The following is a 17882-nucleotide window of genomic DNA, read 5'->3' as shown; positions in this document are numbered from 1 at the left end:
ATCAAAAGTCTGACAAAATAATCAGACACAGGATATATTTTAACAACCACAGAATACTCAAACAAGGATGTCAGCCAACTGCTTTTACATTGAGGTGAAAGGAGGGTGCAGGTCTTCTTCACTAATCCAGTACATATTTGGGTGACCCCCCCCCACCTGTAGTTCTCATTAGGAATGTGTTACCCAGTAAACCAATGGATTTTTTTCCTTCATGGATAGCTCAGCAGACTAATACATTGTAATTTAGCTCCAGCTGTCTGCAATTAGTAAGTTCGAATCTTGCCAGGCTCAAGGTTGACTCAGCCTTCCATCCTTTCTAAAGTAGGTAAATTGAGGGCCCAGTTTGTGGGGGCAATAAGCTGACTTTGTAAAAAAATATACAAAAGTATGAAGGCTATTGCTTAACGTATTGTAAGCCACCCTGAGTCTCCGGAGAAGGGCGGCATATAAATCAAATTTTAAAAAAATTACATATCAAGAATTTTATCTTGTTTTTATATTTGTCAATTGGAATTAGGATTGAACTATGAGCAGGGGGTTCGCAGGGTTTTGGGAGAACTTCTAGTTAAGATTCTGTGCAGTTCGGAGAACCCACAAATACCACTCCTGGCTGGCCCCTCCCCGCCCACCCCACCGCATCCCTCCCAGGAATCCCCACACAACCTGTTTTGGATGCAGGTAAGTGCGGGGTGCACACAGAGGCTCAGGGAGGGCAAAAAATGGGCCTACCAGAAGTTCTGGAAGACTGGAAATGACCCGTTTCCAGCCTCCAGAGAGCCTCCGGAGAATGGGGAGGCCATTTTTGCCCTCCTGGAGGCTCGATGAAAGCCTCTGGAGCCTGGGGAAGGCAAAAACACCCTCCCCCTAGTGTGGTGCAGGAGGCCGACTAGGCCACACTCACCATTTATTTATTTATTTATTTATTTATTTATTTATTTATTTATTTATTTATTTAAATTTCTATACCGCCCTACTCCCGAAGGACTCAGGGCGGTGAACAGCCACAGGATAAAACACATAAATACAAAAATTTAAAATAGAATAAAAACGAATTAAATAACTTGGCTGAACAAATTTAAAATGCCCCATAATTTAAAAACAAATTAAAATTTACATTTAAAAAGGGGAGAAGATTTAGGCCAGGCCAGCTTGATGAAATAAAAAAGTCTTAAGTGCGTGACGGAAGGTGCGCAGATCCAGGATCCTCCGTATCTCCGGGGGGAGCTCGTTCCAGATCGTAGGTGGACATGCCCAACCAGCAACCAGGCAGAGAACCCCTTGCAAAAACTTTTGAAGCCCATCCTTGGCTATGAGTGCTATTAAACTCATGCAGATTTCACACAGGAAAAGGTGAAGAAGGCTTGTTCTCTTCTTTTCTTCCACATGGAAAAAGATGTTTCATTCTTAAGGAAATAAAGGAACGATCATTGCCTCCCTTCTGTGATGCAAACTCCTTGCTTGGCAAAAGATAAGGGAATGTTTGATGCTCACTTTCTCCTCCGTGCCAAACTGGGAATATCCAGTAATGGTGTTATAAATCACCTTCAGGGTCACCAAGTTTAAAAGGAAAGTGAAAAGTGTAAAAATAAAGTCTGCCGTGGTTCAGTGGCTAAGATGCTAAGCTTGTCGATCGATAAGTCGGCAGTTCAGCGGTTCGAATCCCTAGTGCCGCGTAACGGGGTGAGCTCCCATTACTTGCCCCAGCTTCTGCCAACTTAGCAATTCGAAAGCAGGTAAAAAATACAAGTAGAAAAATAAGGACCACTTTGGTGGGAAAGTAACAGCATTCCATGCACCTTTGACATTTAGTCATGCTGGTCACATGACCACGGAGACGTCTTTGGACAGCACTGGCTCTTCGGCTTTGAAACAGAGATGAGCACCACCCCTAGAGTCGGGAACAACTAGCACATATGTGTGTGGGGAATCTTTATCTTTACCTTTACCTTTACTTTACCTTTACCTTTACTTTACCTTTCCCAAAGTGCTTTGAGCAGCCACCATTTTAAGCATTTTTAGGTGGGGGAAGTGTAATGTTCAGGTGGGAATAGGATGAATGGACATCAACATCAGGGGTGGGTTTCAGTTACCTTTACCACCGCTTCACGCATGCATGCGCTAATCTGCACATGCACCTGGCCTTCCACACATGCACTTTGCTCTCTCGCACACCTTCCGCGCATGGGCACAACATTGAAAACTTGCCTAAATAGCATGGCTTGGAGCCGGGCGGGTGGGCACCTGTGATTGCCGCTACCGGTTCGCCCAAACTGATAGCGAACCGGCTGAATACCACCTCTGATCAACATGCAACCTTCTACTAACTGCCGTCATCCTGCCTGGCACTTTTTGGGGAGGGAGGGGGGAGGAGAGATGGTGGCAGCAAGCTAAAGAACAACCAAGAGGAATTCTATAGACTCAGAGATCAAGTTCTTGTTTTATATTCAAATGTAAGACTGTTTGAAGTCCATAGTTAGGCTCTAACTCCTTCTTCATAAGGTGAGAGTTAGGCATGAAGGAAGATAGTAGAACTCTGCTAGTTTCTATTAGAGATTGTTTCCTTTGCTTCCTCTTCTTGGGGTGAGGAGTAAGGGACAACAGAATTATGTCACTGGATTGGAAGCTAATCAGTTGTGAAAAATGATGTACCACTGTGATGGATACTGGCTCCTTAATTGTGATTATTCTGTTTTCTTTTCATCACCGCTAGTTACTCTCCTATCTCCAAGCCTTCAGGGAAAGCTGTACTTACAGTTTAGGCAAATTGGCAATTTTCCTTGAATCTGCCAAATTACTCCTATTGCTTCAGGCTTCAGACTTTGAAAGGTACAGAAAGAATTCCCTGAGAAAGTAGAGAATAATCCCATTAGTTACAAGGTCATCTCTGTTTTCTCAGATAATTGGAATCCTTCTGAAGCTCATGGGATGTTACAACAAGACTAAAAATATTCTCCCTTTATGGCCTGAGATATATACATTTGTTCCACAACTTTCTCCCTCCCCCTTTTTAATTCAAACATTTGCTATATGCTCTAGCAGGCTACAAGTTCAGAGGGGAGTGGAATATGGAACATTTCATTTTGAATAAATATATTTAAGAGAGGATTTTGAATTTACCATCTTAGAAAATGTAAACATGGGCTGCTATGGGAGATATATTCAAGTGACTCATATCTAAATTGTTTTTAATATTATTTCAGGACATTTTAACTTTTTCAGGTTGACATCAGACTGTTCTACCCATTAAACAAATGCATGACATTTCTTAGGAAATCTGACCCAAGATATTTTATTCACAGATGTTTTATGTGATTCTGTAATATATCAATAAAGGTAAAGATAAAGTTTCCCCCTCACACATATGTGATAGTTGTTCCTGACTCTAGGGGACGGTGCTCATCTCCATTTCAAAGCCAAAGAGCCAGCGCTGTCCGAAGATGTCTCCGTGGTCATGTGGCCAGCATGACTAAATGCCAAAGGCGCATGGAACGCCAAAGGTGGTCCCTATTTTTTTCTACTTGCATTTTTTATGTGCTTTCGAACTGCTAGATTGGCAGAAGCTGAAACAAGTAATGGGAGCTCACTCAGTTACGCGGCACTAGGGATTTGAACTGCTGAACTGCCAACCTTTCAATTGACAAGCTCAGCGTCTTAGCCACTGAGCCACCAAAGCCCTAATATATCAATAGCATTGCTAAATAACACTCTGTATTAGCAATATAATGCATAGTGATATTAAGATTTTGATCTTAATTAGAAAGGAATATAGAATCTATTGCTTTCTGGTCTACAAAGACAAGATCTGTATAAGAAAATAAAGGCTAAATTTACAAGGTAGTTGAGCCTAATTTATAGAAGAAAATATATGAAATTCTTCTTCATCTTCCTCATGTCCTGTCCCTTTCTCCACAGTTTCCATTTATCTACTCACAATGGATTGTACTAATTAAATATGTGCTATTATTTGGAAGTAAGAACCCTAGGCCTGCAAATACTCCCCTCATTTTATTGAGCTGGGCTGCAGAATGAAATATCACTTGCAGTAGCATTGTGTGTAGAGTGTTCCATGTGACAATTGCACATTTTATTTTACTATCAACAGTTTTCATCTGTCAGATGAAATCGGATATCAGATTTCCTTTCCAATATTAGAAAGCACTGAGGAGCTACACACAGCACCTGATGTGTATTCTGTATTCTTGCTTTAAGGAGATTCATCTGTAGAGAGTCTCAATCTTCCAGTTTATCCAAAAAGCTTCCTCAGTTCTGGATGAGAAGCAAATTTTTTTCAAGGAAAAAGATAAGAAAGTACAGTTGCCTTTTGTTCTTTGGGAGAACAAGGTTTGTGTTGTTATATCCTTATTAAAGATGGAGTCATACTTCATAGTGGTAGAGAGAACTCATATGGACCAGTCTTAAGACAAGTTAATGTTTAACAAAGCAAGGCAATCAATAGGCAGGAAAAGAATAAGGAATGGTAGGTGTATTTATACAAACATGCAGGTACAGTAATATCTGAGCTCGGAGAAAAGAAATTATTTAATTACATTTAGGAAAAACAGTTTGTAAAAACAGAGCAGCATTTGAGAATTAGCATGATACTCACATAAAACCTACATATTACATCTGGATTATTCCTCCCAGAAGATTTTTGGAGTAATAAAGTCCAATTGTGTCCAAAGGATGAGAAATATTGTTCTCATTGTGGTCCACAGCTTCTCTTGGTTGAGCTTCTTTGTCTTAGACAAAATTATCTATGTAACTCTTACCGGCTCAACCTGAGGTGATATAGTAATTGTTTTCACTTGTATTCACTATGAATACCTCTCCTCTCTTTCAAAATCATTAAAAAAAGAAGGGAAAACATTTCCTTTTTCTACAATGTTTTAAAGAGCATCTTAAACCCTCTAATCTAGAGCCAATTTGGTCTAGTAATTAAGGCTAGAAAGCAGGAGACCATGATTTCTAATCATGACTTAGACATGAAAGACAGTTGGGTGACTTTGGTCTCTCTAAATCCAACTCACCTCACAGGATTGAGGCAAAGGAAGATGGGTTGGATAGGTTCACCATCTCAAGTTACTTACAAAAATAATAAAGGCGGGATACAAATAAATAAATAAAATGATCAGCCATGGATCTTATAAAGCATATTACCAGATTATAACTCCAAAATTATAAACTGGCTAAAAATGTCTGTCCAAAGTAGTATCTAATTTATTAAGGCACAAAACACTGTAGATGTTGGCTACAGGGAGAAAGGATCAAGATCTTAGATATTGAGAAAATGGATTGAGTTCAAATATATTCAAAGAAACAGGAGATTGCTGACATAAAATGTAAGTTGAACCGTAAAGAAAATAATTTTTTAAGGATTTGGGCAAGGCTGATATTCAAAACACACTAATGTACCCAATCTGATTTATTTAATGCACCTAGAAGTCTAGCTCAATTAGTTAGTGGAGTCGGTTGTAGTTCCTTCTTTCTTCTTCATCTAGATCTACTCTGATGTCATCCCAGAAAGGTTAAAAAAACCCAAAAGCATTAAAAAAAATCTCTTCTTGTCTATTTAACTTCAAGGCGTGGTATTGATCTGATGAGAGCTTGTTGTTGTTGTTAGTTGCAAAGTCATGTCCAATCCATCGCAATCCCATGGACAACGTTCCTCCAAGCCTTCTTGTCCTCTACCATCCTCTGGAGTCCATTTAAGCTCACGACGACTGCTTCAGTGACTCCATCCAGCCACCTCATTCTCTGTCGTCCCCTTTTTCTTTTGCCCTCAATCTTTCCCAGCATTAGGCTCTTCTCTAGTGAGTCCTTCCTTGTCATTAGGTGGCCAAAGTATTTGAGTTTCATCTTCAGGATCTGGCCTTCTAAAGAGCAGTCAGGGTTGATCTCCTCTAGGACCGATCACCTTGCAATCCAAACGACTCACAGGAGTCTTCTCCAGCACCATAGTTCTGGAGGACTATGATGAGAGCTAGAGAGGGCCAATGTAAGGGAGAGGTATGGTGTTAGTCTAATACAAACCTCTACCTTTCTCTATGGAATGCCAAACCTGGTATGCAATAGGAGCCCAGAAGGAGAACTGAGAGACAGTCCATGACCCTGATGCTCTATCATGAGCTCTACCATGAGCTCTATCATGAGCTCTACCATGGGACCATGGCCCCATCGGAGCCTGAGTCCGCAGAGGATGAACCAGAGCTGGGGCCGATGGAGGTCGAGGGGGCAGCTTTGTTGGCTCCAGACAAACGCGGAGAGAAGCAGGACAAGGCAGCCCCGGGACCCTCAGGCCTGGGACAGCTTGCCAATAGGGAAGAACGTGGGCAGGAAGAGAGGAGGGGAAGAGAGGACAGGCAGTGGAGATGAGGAGCAATGGAGTTCAGGTGATGAGCAAGGACCTCCCCCTCCTGATCCCTGAGCACGGACAGTGGAGACGAGGCAGGAGCAGCGCAGGCTGACCCGACGACTTGGGAGGAGAGTGCCCCACCCCTCTTCACAAGACACTCCTGGGGACTGAGACTTAAGCAGATGCTGTGAGGAGAGGCACTTGTTGGGAACAAGCACTGAATTCGTGGAGTTTTGTGTACCATTGTCGACATCTGGAGTTTGCTGGACTTCTTGCCTTCTTGCCTTCTTGTTCCTTTGTCTCATTGTACTCATTGCCTTATTGCTGCCTTATTCCTTTGCCTCGCTGGACTTTTTGTCTTGAAGCTGTCGTGCTAACAGCATTTTGCTGGACTACTCTCAGCCAGAGGCTGCTGGAGGCATGTGTGAGCGCTTTGCTCCAGGAGTTGCCATAAACGTGGGAGCGCTTGGGGGAAAGTTGGAGCAATAAAGGGAAGCTCGAACTATCAGCTGGCTGTGTTACCTCCATGCCTTGCCCCGGGTCATCCTATGCTTGTTTTAAGCTCCACTACTAAAGTCTGATCAGAACCCTGCTCTGCATCTAAATTGATGCACATATCTAAAATGTTACCTTTCGTAACTGATAAATGTTACAGCCTTCTATTTCTGAGACACTACCATTTGAACCTAAAAAGTATGCTTTGTTTGAACTTAATGGGACAGTATAAAGTGAGAAAGATGATCTGAGATTGCCTGTGATTCCTGCTGTAGCAATTGCTTTGCAGAAGCAATATTTCACATCACCCAAGAAATACAAATGCAAAGTGTGGAAGATACGATAAGGACATTTCACACTATGAGGGGGAAAAAAAAACCTGTGGTATCTATACAACTGCTAATGAAATCAATCTGGCAGTGTTCCTGTTAGGTGTGCGATGAATTAGCACTAAACCGACACAATATACTTTTCAACATTGGCTGTTAGTTGCAAGAACACGTTTATCTCTTAGGTGAGGATAATCTACACCTTCCTTCACTGAATGGCTTTCAGAATTGTGCTCTCAAATTCAGAATTGCTCTGAGTGTATCTTGCCAATCCCACTGCTTCCTTATTAGTGGGTGTTCTGACGCAGTTCCCCAAACACAACAAACCCTCTGATGTGAACTCAAAAGAATCCTTTATTAGGAATGCCGGCAGCCCAGGTAAAAAATTTCTCTCGCAGGCTAACAAGTCCATCTGGCCGGAAGATGAAGATGTCTGTCACATCTATTCATCTCCGCCCCCTGCCTTTTATCCCCAGAGCTAGGGTGGGGCCTCACTAGCAGCGGTGGCTCTTTCGTCCCAAGGACCAGCCCATAGATTTCCATTGCTCTCCTCTTCTCTGCCTTCTGTGCAGCCGTGCATCAGGCACTGGACCCAGCTGTTCCTCCTCTTCCTCATCAGCCACCTCCAGACCTGGGGGCTGTTGACTCTCCATCTGAGGGCTGATGGATGGCCCCGGCTCCACCTCTGTCTCTCTCTCTGCCAGCTCCATTCCCTCTTCCCCCTCGGAGCTCTCAGGTTGCCCTGATGCTAACCCTGAATCCCATGCCTCCTCCTCTCCTCCTCTGATTCGGCTGCTGGAGGGACCTGCAGCCAACAGGCCACAACAGTGGGACCAAATTTTACTATGACTCACTGCCCTTTGATCAATGATATTCCCAGTTATTATCTGTCTTTTCAGGCCATTGATAAAGCTTCTATTCCCCTCCCTCTCCTTCTCCATCTCTTTCAATTGTAACTTATCCATTCACTGCATTCTACAGTTATGATAAATAAGCTGCAATGCACTCTCGGTTTGAAGCTTATCAATCTAAGAGCACTGCTAAAGTTAAAATGGAGCAGCCACTACCAATGGATTTTCAAAGCTTGCAATAAATGATAGTCTCTACCGCTATGAATTTAACATTTTGTTGCAGTGGCTTTTTTTTTTTTTTTAAGGAATAAATGTGAAGCTATCCTGCTGGTCGAGTACAGCAACTTCAAATTGATTATTTTTCTTTAATGCACTGCCTGATATTCATGCTTATTGCAAGCCATATATCTGAAACAGCATGTTTTTCTAAAGCAAGTCAGCAGGTCTGGTGAGCTCCGAAACAATCAGTCTTCACTTTGAACAGCTTGGCTAAGCCAGTAGGGGATTCAGCATGTGCATTTATTCCATGCAAACAACTTCCTCTCCCCCACACCTGCATACAATAAAAAGATATCAAAATTCATAATTCTTCGTGAAGTCTGCCAAAAGAAAAAAAAACCAACAGAAAAAAGAAATTCATCCACTTAAGGAGACACTGGACTTTTAAAGGATTCCAAATTCATTTGGCTTTGATCGTAAGAAAAATGCAGGCCCTTTTTGGTGGGGGTGTCTCTCCTTCCGTTCGGTGTTCACAAGTAAGATTGCTATACATTTCTTTTGTTTATGTAGGAAGCAAAGAAGTAAACTAGAAGCAGATTTTGCCAAGCAGGTTAGCGTCACATAAAGTGACCGAGAACAGAGAACAAAACACAACACGGAATGAATATTAATGTCACAATATACAATTCATATAGGGTATGATATGGAATGGTATGGTATGTTCATTATTATTATTGTTTTTTGTTTTTTTTAAAAAAATATTTTATTAGTTTTAAAAGTAAAACAATGGACATTGCTCTTCGAGACCGCCGTCTACCACATAGCTCCCAGTGACCGGTAAGATCCCACAGATCTTCCAAAGGATGGAAGGCTGAGTCAACCTTGAGCCTGGTGAGATTTGAACTTGCAGTAATTGCAGGCAGCTGGTGTTACTTAACAGTGCTTTAGTCTGCTGCGCCACACAGAATTTGTTTATTCTGTGTGTAAAGTTTGGGAAAAACCCATCCATGTACCCCACAACTAAAGAATCTCCCTGACACAACCTACTCCTGTAATCTATGATTGGTGAAGCTCAAACATTAGCCACATTTGTTATTCCTTGCAGGGTGGAGAATAAAATTTAGATATATTCTGAGAAAAATCTCTTTAAAAAAATCGTGCTTTCCTAAAATAAAATTGTGCACCATAAGTGTCCATAGTTTTTTTTTTTTTTTATCATCACAGTGGCCATTATTCTTCTCATATAAATACTGCAATATTATTAATTGAATGAAGAGGGTATTATTCTAAGCTTTGTCTAGTGACATTTTTATAATTTCTTGCCAGATAGGTTGAATTTGAATTTGCACATCACTGTCACCACCAACTACCACTCTTTCTAAGAGTCTTTCAGTTATTTTAACATTAATCCTGTTAAGAACCTGGTAGTCAATTACCAACTCCAAATGTAGAACTCTTCACCTTAATTCTAAAAATGAACCAGCATGAAAATTCTACCATGTGAGATATTAACTAGATATTAAATTCCTTTTCTCTATTCTATTATTCTGTTCTAAAACAAGCAGGGATGAGTTAGTGATCGTTCAAAGTTACAACACCACTGAATGACCATTTTTCACATTTATGACCATTGCAGCATCTCCATGCTGACATGATCAAAATTTGGATGCTTGGCAACTGGTTCATATTTATGACGGTTCCAGTGTCCCACAAGGTCACATGATGACTTTTTGTGACTTTCTGACAAGCAAAGTCAATGGGAAAGCCAGATTCGCTTAACAACGGTGTTAGTAATTTAACAACTGCAGCGATTCACTTAACAAATGTGGCAAGAAAAGTCGTAAAATGGGGCAAAATTGACTGAACAAATTTCTCACTTAGCAACATGAATTTTGGGTTCAATTGTGGTTGTAAGTCGAGGTAAATTTAGTAAATTTAAGCACTATTTTTCCTTTCTGTATGCTGGGGTAAATAATAATAAAGAAACTATGGTATCAGTACAGACGAATGTTAACTAAGACATACTTAGCCAATTTATGCAATCTACCAGGGAGCAGCACTAGACTGCATTGCTTGCAGAATGCAAAAAAGTGACAATGTAGGGCAGCTTGATCTGAACCACTCAGCTATTTTTATTTCCCGATTATTGCTCACCCGTACATACGCACCATCTGATTGACAGCTGTTAGGATGGCAGGGAAGTTCTATTCAGATTGCTTCTAGGCAGACAATATGAAAATACAACTCAGTGTCTCTCTCTCTCTCCCTGCCTACTTCCCAGTGAGAACATGTGGTGTAGGTCTAGTTATTTACATCCAGAGATCCAGATGGCATGTATTTGGGGGTGGGTGGGTTCTGAAGACCCTCAAGACTTGGCTGAGTTCCCAGGCCTAGGTTAGTGTGTTTGGTGAACCCCTTGTCACATTTTCTATTGTGTTTTGTTTTTAATTGTTATAACTGTGTTATTTAATGTTGTAAGCTCAGTTTTTAAAGATTGAGATGGGATGGGATAGGTAGAGTAAGGCAAGGCAAGGCAGATGAGCGGAAGGAAAGGAGGGAGGGAGGGAGGGAGGGAGGGAGGGAGGAAGGAAGGAAGGAAGGAAGGAAGGAAGGAAGGAAGGAAGGAAGGAAGGAAGGAAGGAGAGAGACAGTAGATTTTATTAATTAACCTTAACTTAATTAAGATTAACAATGATGTAAATGAATTGATAGGATATGTTGTATGAGTGGTCCAGAAGGGTCACAGTTTCCCAATTGAAACTATGATTAAGTTTGTCCATATGTTGTGAAATTAAGGAGTTTTCATCCTGTCTTCTGATTGCTGGTTGGTGTTCATAGATGCGTTCTTCCATCCTAGACCAAGCCAAGTCCAAAAATGATAGGGAATTTCTAGAAGTCTGGAACTCTGACAAATCAGCCATTAACAAACACAGACATAAGCAGTATCTATAGACCAGGGGTGCTATTTAGCAGGTTCTGAAAGGTTCTGGAGAACCGGTAGCAGAAATTTTGAGTAGTTCGGAGAATCGGCAAATACCACCTCTGGTTGGCCCCAGAGTAGGGTGGGAATGGAGATTTTGCAGTATCCTTCTCCTGCCACGCCCACCAAACCAAGCCCACCAAGCCACACCACGCCCACCAAGCCACGCCCACAGAACCAATAGTAAAAGAAATGAATTCCACCACTGTTATAGATTATAAAAATGAGTCAATCAACAAGCCAAAAAGGGAACAATAAAAACCCCAAGCACCTATCCACCAGCCCATACCCATAATGCAATGCCCCCCCTGCATGCCCAGGCCCCCTGCACATTCACACACGACCCCCTCACACTCCTCTGGCCCCTGTGCATGCGCGCGCAACCCCCATGCTTCCCCCACACATGCACATGTGACCCCCTGCGCCCCATTTTGGGCCTAGCAGGCCTCCCTGAAATCTCCTGGGACCAAAAACGGGTCATAGGGGGGCATGTCTCACACACACATACGCAGCCCGTTTTAGGCCTAGCAGGCCTCCCTGAAGCCTCCTGGAACCAAAAATGGGGTGCGAGGGGGCTGTGTTTGACTCCTCCCCCCGTGCTTATGCACATGACCCCCCTGCCCCCGCGCATGCATACACGACCCCCGTGCATGTGCGCGCATCCCCTGCATTCATGGCACAGACACAAAAATCAGCTGGCTGGTGGGAGGCACACATGCATGTGTGGTGGAGCTGACCTAAGGCAACGGCTCACATGCCTGTAGAGATGGTTCTGCATGCCACCTGTGGCACACGTGCCATAGGTTCGCCATCACGGGTATAGTGGATATGATAGTGTCTGGAAGCAGCAGAAGAGAAGAGAAAGAAGTGAATAACATCACAAAATACAAAAACCTGCAAACAGAAGTGGAACAATTGCGACAAAAGAAAGCAAAGATAGCAATAACAGTAATAGGCTCCTCAGGTGCAATTCAAAAACATGTGGGGCATCATCGGCTTTTACAAAATCCCCATCAGTCAATTGCAAAAGGCAGCTTTAGTTGGAACAGCTTACATCCTGCAATGATACCTTTAATATTATTAAAGAACAGCATCCGTCTATCCCAAATCCTTGGGGAGAACTCAGTAGGTGGATAAAAATGTCTAAACATCTGGTGGGCTGTGCAACCAACCATAATAATTTCTGGCACCGTTCCTTCACATTCCCAGAACTTAGTAAGATAGGTTAGCTCCAAAGATGTACCTTGCTTTCAGATCCATAGACCTAAGGCAGAGGTGTTAAACTTGCAGCGTCACGTTGTCGTCACATGACGTATCATGACTTTTCCCCCTTCGCTAAACCGGGGGTGGGTGGGTGACGCATCCGGTCCACAACAGTGGTAGGATTCAACCGGCTTGGGCCAGTTTGGGAGAACTGGTAGTTAATTTGCTGGCTGGCTCTGCCCCTCCCCACCCTGCCCCTTCCAGAAGTCCCCACGTGCCCCATTTTGGCTCCCAGGTAGAGCAGGGAGGCCTCCTAGGCACAAAATGGGGCATGGGGGTGCACCTTCCCACGGCCCATTTTTTCTCCCAGGGGGATACAGGAGGCCGAGTACTGCCTGTCACATAACCATGGCCACGCCCACCATGGCCATACCCACCCAGCCAGTCATTAGGGCAGAGAACCAGTTGTTAAATTATTTGAATTCCACCACTGGTCCACGGGCCATGAGTTTGACACTCCTGACCTAAGGGATCTCTTGTCTGGTGAAGGATTTCCCAGAATGTCCACTATGTTATTCTCTTTCAGTTTTAATTTTCCTGCTCCTTCCAGCCATTGCAGTCTTTTAATCACGGAATTAAATAAAGCATTGCTGCATTATTAGGCCAGTGTTATAGTGACGAACAAGCAAAATCCCAAGCTCCAAAGCTCATAATAAAGCCATGTCTGGTCCACGAGCAACTACATTTAAATTCTTAATCATCTTCAAGCCTCACCATATAACTCAGGATAAGGCAAGTGAGGAAAAACTCAAAGCAGTCTGGTCTGTTGTTAGAACAGGTTTTTATAGCTTTAAAGTTTCTATTCCTACTCTCACACATGGATGTGCCATCTGATCACTACACCAGTTTTCTTACTTTCAACAAAGCAGATCAGTTTAACTGAGATAAAGTCCAACAGGTTTAGCAAAAGTTTCATGGAAGAGGTAAGTTTGAAAGCACAGTGATAATGTATAAATCTTCTTGAAGGCAGATGACATAGTATAATGATTTTTATTATTATTTCTAAAGCACTTTCAGACATGAGACGTTGCCAGATGAGTTACTAATGAGACAGTGAATTCAGTCTTATTATTTAGTCTGTCAATGTTCACTTTTATCATTGTTTGGTAGAAAATGCAAGGGATTAAATTTAGAAAATTTATGGACAGCATATTTATAGCACATGTCAATGAGCAAGCATCAGGAAACATCAATTTTATTGGGAAATTAAATGAGGTTGTTACAGTCAAATTTATTGTTTAATCTTGAAAGCACCATTGATATCTAAAGGTTAGACCACCAAGTCATAAAGAAAGAGTAGCACAATCATCACTTCAATAAGTAGTATAACATAGTTGTAAAATACGAGAGGACGAGGATGGAAACCTCATATACATGGTCTACTCTCAATTTACACTTTAAAAGACTTTGAGAACAAAGATTAACAAATTGCAAAGGGCAACCACATCTTTATACACACACACACACACACAGAGAGAGAGAGAGAGAGAGAGAGAGAGAGAGAGAGAGAGAGAGAGAGAGAGAGAGAGAGAGAGAGAGAGAGAATAACCACATAATTTATCTAAGCTCTAACAGGGACTCAGTGGCTCAGTGGCTAAGATGCTGAGTTTATCGTTCGAAAGGTCGGCAGTTCAGCGGTTTGAATCCCTAACGGAAATCCCTGAGCTCCTGTTACTTGTCCCAGCTTCTGCCAACCTAGCAGTTCGAAAGCACATAAAAAATGCAAATAAAAAAATAGGAACCACCTTTGGTGGGAAGGTAACAGTGTTCCTTGCACCTTTGGCATTTAGTATGCTGGCCACATGACCACGGAGACGTCTTTGGACAGTGCTGGCTCTTTGGCTTTGAAACAGAGATGAGCACCGCCCCCTAGAGTGGGGAACGACTAGCACATGTGTGAGGGGAACCTTCACCTTTACCTAATTTTTAACACATCTGGATAAATTCATAGAAGACTGGTTTATCAAGACTTTAAAATACGAGAGGACAAGGATGGCAACCTCAGATACATGGTCTACTCTCAATTTACACTTTAAAAGACTTTGAGAACAAGAGATTAGCAAACTGCAAAGGCAACCACATCCTTATACACACACAGAGAGAGACAATATCCACATAATTTATGTAAGCTCTAATTTTAACAAGTCTTGATAAATTCATAGAAGACGGGTTTATCAAGACTTTCCAGGCTCTTTAAGATTCCGTGTTATCTTTGAGTGGGATAGGCATTCCTCTGTAGATCCATTTACAGAGGAACAATGACAGGAGAGGAATAATCTCTAGCTGCGTGTGAGCATCTCAGAGTTATCTCATGGAACATTGTGAGAAACAAGATGTTGGATTAGAATGGGCCTTAGCCTGATCCCTCAGAGATACTCTCATGTTCCAAATGAAGATTGGGTGAAAGGTACTCACACCCTGTCTTGACTTCTGTGATGCAGTCTACCTAGGGTTGCCCTTTAAATGTATCCAGAGGTTGCAATTGGTGCAGTCAGGATGAACTAATGGCTGTATAAATATTTGTAATTTTCTGCCATGGTTTAGTTTAGTTTAGTTTAGTTTATTATATTTATATACCGCCCCCTCTCCCGAGGGACTCGGGGCGGTGAACAGCCAGCAAATAAAATACACAGATACAAAATTTAAAGCAATATTAAAATCCAATTAAATCAGTTTGGCCCATAGTTAAAAACCCTATATTAAAACCCCTAATTTTTTAAAACAATTCTTTTTAAAAAGAGTAGGTCAGGCCAGCCCGACTTGATGAAACAAAAACGTTTTTAGGGCAGTTCGGAAAGCATGAAGGTCAGGGATCCACCGTATCTCTGGGGGCAACTCGTTCCAGAGGGTAGGTGCCACCACAGAGAATGCTCTCCCCCTGCGGGTTGCCAGCCAGCATTGTCTGGCCGACGGCACCCTGAGGAGGCCCTCTCTGTGGGAGCGTACTGGTCGGTGGGAGGCTACCGGTGGCAGAAGATGGTACAGCCAGACGGTGAAAAATTTAGTAAAAATGAAATTGCCTGCCCAAATGACCAACTTATATTAAGGTAAAGGAGTCAAACTCAATTTCATTGAGGGCCACATCAGGGTTGTGTTTGACCTCAGAGGATTGGGGAGGGCATGGCCATGGTGGGCATGACACAGGACTCATGTCGGGGCACCTGTGGTGGCTAAGGGGCACCTGTGGTGGCCAAATGCTAAGGCAGGACTTCCCTGAGACCCCCCCCTCCCTCACTCTCATTATAATTTCTTCTTTCTTTCTTTCTTTCTTTCTTTCTTTCTTTCTTTCTTTCTTTCTTTCTTTCTTTCTTTCTTTCCTTCCTTCCTTCCTTCCTTCCTTCCTTCCTTCCTTCCTTTTCTTCTTTTTCCCTCCCTCTTCATTCTCCTTTCTTCTTCCTTTCCCTCTTTCCTTATTTTTCCTTCCTTGCTCTCTTCCCATCTTCCCTTCTTTTTCTTTGCCTTTCCTCTTTCCCTTTCTCCTTTCCCGTCCCTTCTTGCATGCTGAAATGCAAAAGGGGAAACATTTCTCCTTTTGTTTTGTTTTTAGTTTGTTTTGATAGCCCTCTGCCAGCAAAAATGAAGCCTGGGAGCCCCCCCTCCCCAAGTTCCGTTTTCACTAGCAGAGGCACTGCGGGGCCGTTGCTGTTTCCAGGCCGGCCCCATGGGCCACATCTAAGCACCCTGTGGGCCAGATCTGGCACACGGGCCTTAAGTTTGACACCCATGTGTTATACGGCATTTATTGAGATGTAAAGTACTACAGCTGGGGGAAAGAGCTTCCAAGAGCTCCCGGATCTACGCACCTTCCGCCGTGCCCTCAAAACTTTTCTGTTCCAGCAAGCCGGACTGGCATAGCTCTTTTAATTGTTTTTAATTCGTTTTTAAAAAGGGGTGGGGGCTTTAATTAATATGGGCCAAATTTGTTTAATATACTTTTAAATTGTTTTAAATTTTATATTTTTATGTTTTTATTTTTGGCTGTACACCACCCTCAGTCCTTCGGGAGAAGAGCGGTATATAAATTTAAATAATAGATAGATAGATAGATAGATAGATAGATAGATAGATAGATAGATAAATACATTTTTTTTTAAATTTGATTTATATGCCGCCCTTCTCCGGAGACTCAGGGCGGCTTACAGTGCGTTAAGCAATAGCCTTCATACTTTTGTATATTTATACAAAGTCAGCTTATTGCCCCCACAAACTGGGTCCTCATTTAACCTACCTTAGAAAGGATGGAAGGCTGAGTCAACCTTGAGCCTTGGAGAGATTCGAACCAGCAGTAAATTGCAGGCAGCTGTGTTAATAACAGGGTGCTTTAAACCACTGTAGTACCAAGGCTCTTTGAGATAACCCACCATTGATTTCCATAGTAGCAGATCTAGTTGCCTACTCTTTTGTGTGGCCAGCCTTGCTCCCTCTGTTAAATTGAATCGGCACACTCTTATGGGCCAGTAAGGTTTTCTATCAGCTACAATACAACATGATTATGAATTAAGATGTGTGTGGCTTGCAATTTTCAAATCACAATAGGAGAAGGAGAAGAAAGGAATAGCATTCCAATCTATTATGTGGTACTTTGATTGTCAGATAGCTTAATTATTCTTGTCCTTTTATGCTAACGTTACTATCAGGAAAAAGATATAGCCATTCAAAAGACGTTAAATAAAGAAGGGTCAAGAAAAAGATATTATAAAAAGAACAAAGAAAATGACTCTTGAAAGAAATCAGTCAAAATGATGGAAGTAGCAGAAAGGGAGAATGAAGTCCAAAGCTGCTGTTCATCTCACAGAAGACAAGCTAAATCCTATCCTTCATCTCCATTCCATCACTAAAATGAATAAATCATTAAAGAACCAGCTAGTGCTCATAGGCCAGTTCATTACTGCACCTCGCAACAAGGATGAACAATAGCAGCCATTTTCCAAATTCGGTGTCCTTCAGATCTGCGGGCTTCAACTTCTAAAATTTTCCTGCTCGCTGAGTTATTGTGAGCAATAGCAGTTGAATTGTACACTGTCAACTCTGAAGCAAACCTGGCTGAGGTCACTTTGGGGTTGCCACAGTGAGAAGAAGGGATAGAGAACAGGGACATAGTTAGATGGGGAGCTTGTAGTCAAAACAGAATAGTTTCCTGTGGGAACCAAGGACATTCCAACAGGTGGCTGGGGAGAAGAGGAATCCAGTTAACATCTGACCAGCCAGCACCTTCAGCCAGCACCTTGATTGGACAATGTGACTAATTGAGGAAGGGGAAACTTTCACTTTTAATCAGGTGAAAACTGCAGGAACTTTCAGAGTTGGTTTTCACCAGCTTGTGCCAATATGATATCTCCCATAAAATTGTTCTCTGAGGAACTTGCCTGCCTCAGAGTTCTGCTTACTATGGA

Source organism: Pituophis catenifer, unplaced genomic scaffold (assembly GCF_029215685.1).
Source record: "Pituophis catenifer annectens isolate HBS135680 unplaced genomic scaffold, rPitCat1.0.hap2 SCAF_7, whole genome shotgun sequence".
In the NCBI taxonomy this organism is placed as follows: domain Eukaryota; kingdom Metazoa; phylum Chordata; class Lepidosauria; order Squamata; family Colubridae; genus Pituophis; species Pituophis catenifer.
The sequence above is the reverse complement of the archived record's forward strand: the minus strand, read 5'-3'. Positions refer to the sequence as shown.